This window comes from Rattus norvegicus, chromosome 9 (genome assembly GCF_036323735.1).
Source record: "Rattus norvegicus strain BN/NHsdMcwi chromosome 9, GRCr8, whole genome shotgun sequence".
NCBI lineage: Eukaryota > Metazoa > Chordata > Mammalia > Rodentia > Muridae > Rattus > Rattus norvegicus.
Genome location: NC_086027.1, coordinates 43,394,172 through 43,401,636, shown reverse-complemented (window position 1 = coordinate 43,401,636; position 7,465 = coordinate 43,394,172). Strand labels below are relative to the sequence as shown.

General features: G+C 44.6%; 1 protein-coding gene across 6 annotated transcripts in view; it reads left to right on the top strand.

The window, feature by feature from the left end:
- The first annotated feature begins 1,154 nt into the window (after window positions 1-1,154).
- The window catches only part of Prim2 (DNA primase subunit 2), a 212,133-nt gene continuing 205,822 nt past the window's right edge, over window positions 1,155-7,465 (top strand). The window contains exons 1-3 of one of the 6 annotated variants that reach the window (XM_039083201.2): window positions 1,165-1,325; window positions 1,648-1,785; window positions 3,015-3,121. The gene's annotated coding sequence lies outside the window, so the exon portion shown is untranslated. Of the gene's footprint in view, window positions 1,326-1,647; window positions 1,786-2,651; window positions 2,715-3,013; window positions 3,122-7,465 lie in introns of those variants that run through there. The other 5 variants (NM_001024762.1, XM_017596335.3, XR_010054582.1 and 2 more) reach the window with 5 other exon arrangements.

The window sequence follows — 7,465 nt, the reverse complement described above, 5'->3', positions numbered from 1 at the left end:
TCTGGAAGTCAGTCTCCTCACTTCCTGCCTTCAGATCTAGATGTAGAACATTCAGTCCCTCCTCTGTCACCATGCCTGCCTGGATGCTGCCATGCTTCTTGCCACGATGATGATGGAGTGAACCTCTGAACCTGTAAGCCAGCCCCAATTAAATGTCATCCTTTATAAGCATTGCCTTGGTCATGGTGTCTGCTCACAGCAGTGAAACCCTAAGATGGGGAGCCATTCTTTGAAAACCTGATGGGCACATGCAATCCACATGCTTTTTAACCACAGTGCTCTCCCTTGTTCTAGGACACAGCTGTTGACCAGTCAACCATTAGTCCACCTTTGCTGAGCTTAGACATGACAGGTGAGTCTTTCCTGTGGCTAACCTATATATGTGTAAACTTTCCAGCAAGGAACCCAAGAAGGAGAGACATTTATTTGCTGAGCAAATGCGTACTGAATCTTTTGCACGTCTTACGCCATACTGAATGACAGAGGTGCAGGAGTCCTAGTCATCAAGGCGTTCACAGTCTTAGATCTAAACAGGACAGTGTGTTGGAGGTATACACCGGGTGCTCTTGAAACAGAGGGGTGGAGTGGTGGGGATGGAGGGGAGCTTACTTGTACTTGGGAATAGAACTGATGATATTCGAGGTTCATGGTGAGAACTCAGAATAATCAGTTCACTAACAGGCATTAAGGATTCTGCCTGAGGAGCGTAGGCTTAATGTTAGCCGTGCGCTCGGGAGCACCGGGTAAAGTGATCTCACAACTCTTCCCACACCCGTGTGTGGCTTCTTGGCGTCCTGCTGCTGTCAGAGATACATCTTACTGTCTCAGTATTTATTGATTTGAGTAACAGTGTATTTATGAGGAAAATAATTTATAACTCAATTGTTTAGGTTAATGCTTTGACCAGAGCCACGTTCCAAAATGTCATGTTAACGAAAACCCGTGACCCATTCGATGAGACACAATGTTATACACAGTCCGGAACGGTCCTTTCCCCTCCATGTCTTATAAGAGCGGAAGAATACAGTAGGCAAAAGAGAAGTGACCGGTAGTGCAGAGAGTATCTTGAGTGTTGCATGGATGCATTACTTGTCAATCAAAAAGGCCTGAGGCTTAGGCAGGAAGTAGGTGGTGGGACATCCGGGAGGCAGAAAGGATTCTGGGATAGAGCCAGGTGAGCGGGTTCGCCCCCCAACCCTGCCTTGGGTACCGATCCAACCTGGCCCCTCAAGTCACCGGAGGACTATATATACCCTCTTCCACTGAGGCCAGCCAGTATAGGCCAGCTAGGGGCACAGGATCCACAGGCAGGCAACAGAGTCAGGGTAAGCCTACACTCCAATTGTTGGGAGACCTGCTTATATGCGGGGTTTGGGGGCGACTAGGTCCAGCCCTTGTGTGAGCTTTGGCTGGTGGTTCAGTCTCTGGGAGCCCCCAAGAAGACCTTAACATTTATCCTTAACTGTCTATTAATAAACGTTAGGCAGATTCCTTTGTAATGCATGCCTTCTCTTTGTTAACTTTGTTAAACGTTAAGGTCATTGTCCAAGAAGGAACGCTAGCTAGCTTTTAGACGCGGTTATTGATCAGGAGAGTTGGAATGAAATCTTGGCATCCTTAAGAGAGTCATATTTACACCTTCTTCAGTTTCCAAAGCTCAGCCAGTTGAAGGAAAATATTTTCATCCGGAGTTTCGATCGGAAAGCCAAAATCAAGAGTGAAAACACGTCTTTGGGGAGGGTTACATCACACGGCGCATGGAAGCCCATCTGGAGTCAGGGATAAGTATGTAGGAGTTCAATCCAGTTCAGCAGGCCGCAGTGGGGCGTCTGTTTTGGGATAGAGATGGGGTAGTGGCAGAGCGGGAAACCGGTGAGATGGTCTTTTTCATCTCAGGACCTCGTTGATTAGGAATCAGACTGTATCTAAAAAATAAGATTTTTCAGAGTAGCCTGTCTTCAAATGGCAGTTAAAGGCACCTGGGATCTGGTGGGAGTGATATGAAATGACCTGTCCACTTTAGACAGTCTCACCGAGGAGGTTACTCGGACAGTGCATCGAAAATGCTGTCCACGTATATGGTAAAACTGAATTTTGAGGTCAGTTTTTGGATTTTTTAGGAGTTTTTTTTTTTAAGCGAATTCCTTGGAACATCACTGTTGAAGACGATTTGAGGTTGATGTGCCTTGTACCGTGGAGTTCAGCCCAACTTAAAATTAAATAGAGAATAGAGTTCTACTAAATGCTTAGGCTTGGATGGGAGGTTACTAAAACCAGGCATTTCTCATAATCTCTGACAGAATTCTTCCAGAAAATTAATTTGCCCAGAGACATGAAGCGTTTGGCCTTATGGTGCCCACACGATTATCTATGAGAAGTGGGTCATCAACACTAATGTTTATCGTTAGCTTCACATTGCTAAAGCAAAGGTAGACTGAGAAAAAAAAATCCTGTATTCTTTTCAGTCTCTTCTATCTAGAAACAACCCTCCCAGAGAGTAGCTTTGCTGCTGCTGTGTTCAGGTTGATGTTCATCTCACCAACAAACACTCTAGCCTAGCCTGGGGATTCTGTGGTCAGCTGCACACTTTCCCAATTTCAGGGAGATGCCCACATTAACACACAAACCTCCCTCCCATTGCTGCCTTCTAGGTGTAATCAGGGTGCTGAGAAGGTCCAGGGAGCTGGGGATCCAAGTCAAGTCATTGTTGCAAGGTGTGTGTGTGTGTGTGTGTGTGTGTGTGTGTGTGTGTGTGTGTGTGTCTGTGTCTGTGTGTCTGTGTGTCTGTGTGTCTGTGTGAGGCTACTGGCAAGTGGAGGGAAAAAATCAGGCAAAGGTGTTGGCTTAATAAAAAGGATCTTCATGCTATTCCCCTCATAGGATTCAGAGATAAGACAGGCAGACAGACGAGGAGGAGGGATTGCTATGTGAGGGAGGTTTCTCTGGAAATGTCTCCACTGAGATCTCAGGAGTCCATTTTTCAAAATTTCATTTTTGTTTACAATATTTCAAAGTCTCTGTATTTCCTGGGAAGAGAAAGACAACACAAAGGAGGACCCATCAGCGCATCTGTCTTCTGAAGGCTGCCAGTATCTTGAATTGAATCGACGGTTGTCTTTCAGTATGTATTCTTCATTGCTATATTTATCAAATATTTATTTTTATATAAATTCTGAATTTTATATAAATTCAGAGTCCAAGAGAAGGCAGACGGCACACTCAAAATACACTATTTTTTTTCTTTCTTTCTTTTTTTTTTTTGTACGTTTGGGATAATTTATGAACATGGACTCTAAGTCAGTTTGTCATGTTACTAATCCTGTGGAGGGACAGGATTAGTTATCAGACCCAAAGCCAGTGAGCCATTCAGTATCAGCTACCTTGAGATGTGTAGTGACTTGTTGAAGAACACAGCCCTGCTGGGAAACAGCTTAGGAAGTAAACACCCTGACCCCTCCCCTGTTCCTTCTCTCCTGGGACTAAACCTAAGTGTAAGCACATGGCACCAAAAACCGTGTATAAATCCTAAACAAATCGGTGTTAGAGAGCAGGCAAGAGGGACGGAGTGCTTTTTAGGTAAGGGGTGGGAAATTAAATACATCTGGCAGATAGATACATGCTCCAGTGACCTGCTGGAGGGCCATCCGTACTGTGCTTACTCCTGCTGTAGTTCACTTGTTCACATTGTTTTTGTTTTTAATATTTCATTGGGTGGAAAGGCCACAGTTTATTTGTCCATTTCCCCAGCAGTGGATAGCATCTGGTGTGTTGGTGTTTTGATGCTCCCGTGGCTATTCTTTTTTTTTTTTTTTTTTATGTAACAATAATTTTTTTTTTTTATTAACTTGAGTATTTCTTATATACATTTCAAGTGTTATTCCCTTTCCTGGTTTCCGGGCAAAATCCCCCTCCCCCCTCCCCTTCCTTATGGGTGTTCCCCTCCCAACCCTCCCCCCATTGCCGCCCTCCCCCCATAGTCTAGTTCACTGGGGGTTCAGTCTTAGCAGGACCCAGGGCTTCCCCTTCCACTGGTGCTCTTACTAGGATATTCATTGCTACCTATGGGGTCAGAGTCCAGGGTCAGTCCATATATAGTCTTTAGGTAGTGGCTTAGTCCCTGGAAGCTCTGGTTGCTTGACATTGTTGTACTTTTGGGCCCGTGGCTATTCTTATGAGTGTGTTTCGATGCACAGGCACGAGACTTCTCTTGAAACTCCACCATGCTTAGATTAGAACTCTTGAGCTGGGGCAGACAGGTGGAGATCTGTCGGGCGACACTAACTTGGCATTGGTTCATCTGTTTCTGAAGCACGTGGACGTCTTCTGGAGATTTGATTGTCTTAGACCGTGACTGTGCCCTTCCTTCGGGTGGCCGTCTCCCCAGTCGTTCGTGTGTTTTCTCGTGTTCTCATCCGTACAGTCAGCACTGTTTTCTCTGCCCCTGAAAATGTCCCCTCAGATGTCCTCTCATTCTTTACCGAGTGTTTACTTATTTACTTATATTTTTCGAGATGGGGTCTCATTGTATAGAGGGCGGCCCACCAACTCCCTACTCTTGGGGATGATCCTCTTGTCTTCATTTCCCCGTAGCTGGGGTTGCAGCATGTGTTACCTTGCTGGTGTATGTGTTATGGGATTGAACCCAGGGTTTCCTGCACACTAGGTAAACATTCTGCTAACCGTGGCATATCCCAAGCCCCTGCTTTTTTGTTTTTATTTATTTTATTTTTTATTTTTTTGTGATTAGTTATATTTGGATATCAATTCTGTGTTGGTCACAACTGTTCCAATTCTGAGGATATTAAATTGGGTGTGTACTTAATTTTAGACTTGAGTTGTTTAGTCTAATGTATCCCGCCCCCTCAATCAGTCTGTTCTTTTTATATTCACCCTCATTATCCACTCTCGTGACCTTTTACTTTTAGCTTGTGCTTTTACAGAGTTGGCCATTTTAAGTGGACAGTTCAGTGACAGTGTGGACATTTAAATTATTGCATGGCTATCATTGCTCTCCAGCTCTGGATTGTTCAGTACTTTTCTTTGTAATTTATTTTGTAATTCTGTATTTCTCTCTCTCTCTTTCTCTATGTGTCTCTCTGTGTGTCTGTGTCTGTGTCTGTGTGTCTCTTTGTGTGTGTCTATGTATGGGCATATGTACATGAGGCCAGAAAAGGGGGTTGGGTCTCACAGGCTGTTGCAGGCTGTCTGACATGGGTGTCAGAAAAGTACTCTCTTCACTGCCAAGCCACCTCTCAGCCTTCTCTGCTTTCGTTAGTGTCTTTCCCCACATTTTTTTTTTTTTTTTTGTTCTTTTTTTTCGGAGCTGGGGACCGAACCCAGGGCCTTGCGCTTCCTAGGCAAGCGCTCTACCACTGAGCTAAATCCCCAACCCCTTTCCCCACATTTTGAAATATGGTCTTGCTGTGTTGTTCCAAGTGGCCTGCAGATCTTGGGTGTCTCCCAAGTAGCAGAGAGCACAGGTGCCTGCCAACTCTGCCTGTACCGTTCGTCATGCATTGTTTAAGGACCTCTTTGGAGCACAAACAGTAGCAAGACTGTGTATATATCTTTGTTCTGAAAGTCTTCCTAGTTTGCCTTGCTTGAGTAGGTCTTCAACTAGCTGGAGTTGATATCTGTGATAGTGAGAGATAGAGAATAAAATTGCTGTCCCACAGAGTCATTTAGAACTGTCTTGTCTTTTCTCCATTGACCTGAGCAGTGGGTCCATCCCATGCAGGCTTATGTCCAGGGGGACGACAACTTCTGGATCCTCTATTCTGCTCAATTAATTTGCACATTCCTGTTCTAATACCTAGTGTTGTGAGTACTATAAGACTGTAACCATCTTCCCGTTGGTAGACAGTTCAAAGATACATAGATAAAATCCTTACATTTTCTTGTTGTGATTGCTTTGTGGGCACATGCTTCTCCAGTCTTTCCCAGCCATTCTTCCTAGAATTCCTAAGGCTCCTCCCAACGCTGTGCACACTCCTCCTTTCTGGTTGAATTGTTTATTGTTTGGTAGTTATTTATATTAATTCATATGTTAGTTTGTTTATTTCTCTTTCCTGCCAGTTCTTAAAGTTCAACAGGGTAGAGGTGTGTGACTCTTTCATCAGAAAATACTGCCTAGCACTTAGTAGGTCTCCCTGGTGTTTCCAGAATAAAAGAAACCATAGTCATATCTGGGAGGGCAGGCAGTTCTTCCTCCCTGTAGTACCTCTTTTTTTTTTTTTTAAGATTTTTTTATTTTATGTATTTGAGTACATGGTAGCTGTCTTCAGACACACCAGAAGAGGGTATCAGATCCCATTACAGATGGTTGTGAGCCATCATGTGGTTGCTGGGACTCAACTCAGGACCTCTGGAAGAGCAGTCAGTGCTCTTAACACTGAACCATCTCTCCAGCCCCCTGTAGTGCCTCTTAAGGTTATGTTTCCTCTCCTGCTCTCTTGACCTTCACTGCTAGACTGACAGAAGCCAAGGGAGAAAGAACGGGATGGTTGTCTCTAGACTTCTTCATAGCCAAACTCTCGGAAATAGGAAATGAAGTCAGGAGGGTGGAGGGAGCAGAAGGTGGCCAAGTATTTATGGGTCAGCCACTCTGTTGGAAAGACTTCTTTTTCCTGTGCTTTCCATGTGAGTGGGGCTGACTGGGCTTGTGGTGACAGCATGCTCACTTGGTAAAGATCCTCAGCACATCCTTCCTTTAGAGTAACACACCCCGAACTGGGAAAAAACAGGGGTGTACCCTGGTTTACCAAATATGGCACCTAAACCTTCAACTGTGTATCGAACCACAGAATAGGAAGGGGCTTTGGATCTGCAAAGTCAACTAAGGTTGACTGGCAGCTGGGTTAGGTTGGCCACAGCTGGTATTGCCCAGCACAGGCTCTGTGCCCAGTGCTTAGCAATGATTCATGGAAATTATGCTGCAAAAGGTACTCTGGGCTTTGTTACAGGATAAACCGGGGAGCCGAGTCATCCCAGAAGGAATGTGTATACAGTTTTCAGACGAAGGCTAGAAGTTCCTTAGGCTAGAGTCATGTTTGATTCAAACCATCTGTTCAACATGAAGCCCAACCCAGTATATTTCCAGACGCATCGATCTTGTCTCATAAATAATTATTAAAGGCTTCTGGAATCCAGGAGCCGGGGTTACAGAAATGGCACCGTCATTGTCCTTGCTTTTGACTGCTTATGGTTTAGCAAAAGTAAAATTGTGTTTGTGTGTATGTTTTTCCCTTTATGAAGTCAGGGCCCATAGTTTGCCCAGAGTCTTGTTTGCCAGGGCTGAGCATTATATAGTAACACGTCGTTGTTGGTGAGAGTGATGCTCGGGAGCTCATTCACTGACATCATCTCTGAGATGTCCATACATTGCCGTGACAGAGATGTTTGCCTTTCAGTTGCCTCTGGTGCAGAAAACGATTTTTATAGTGTTCAGTGACCTACACTGACAGTA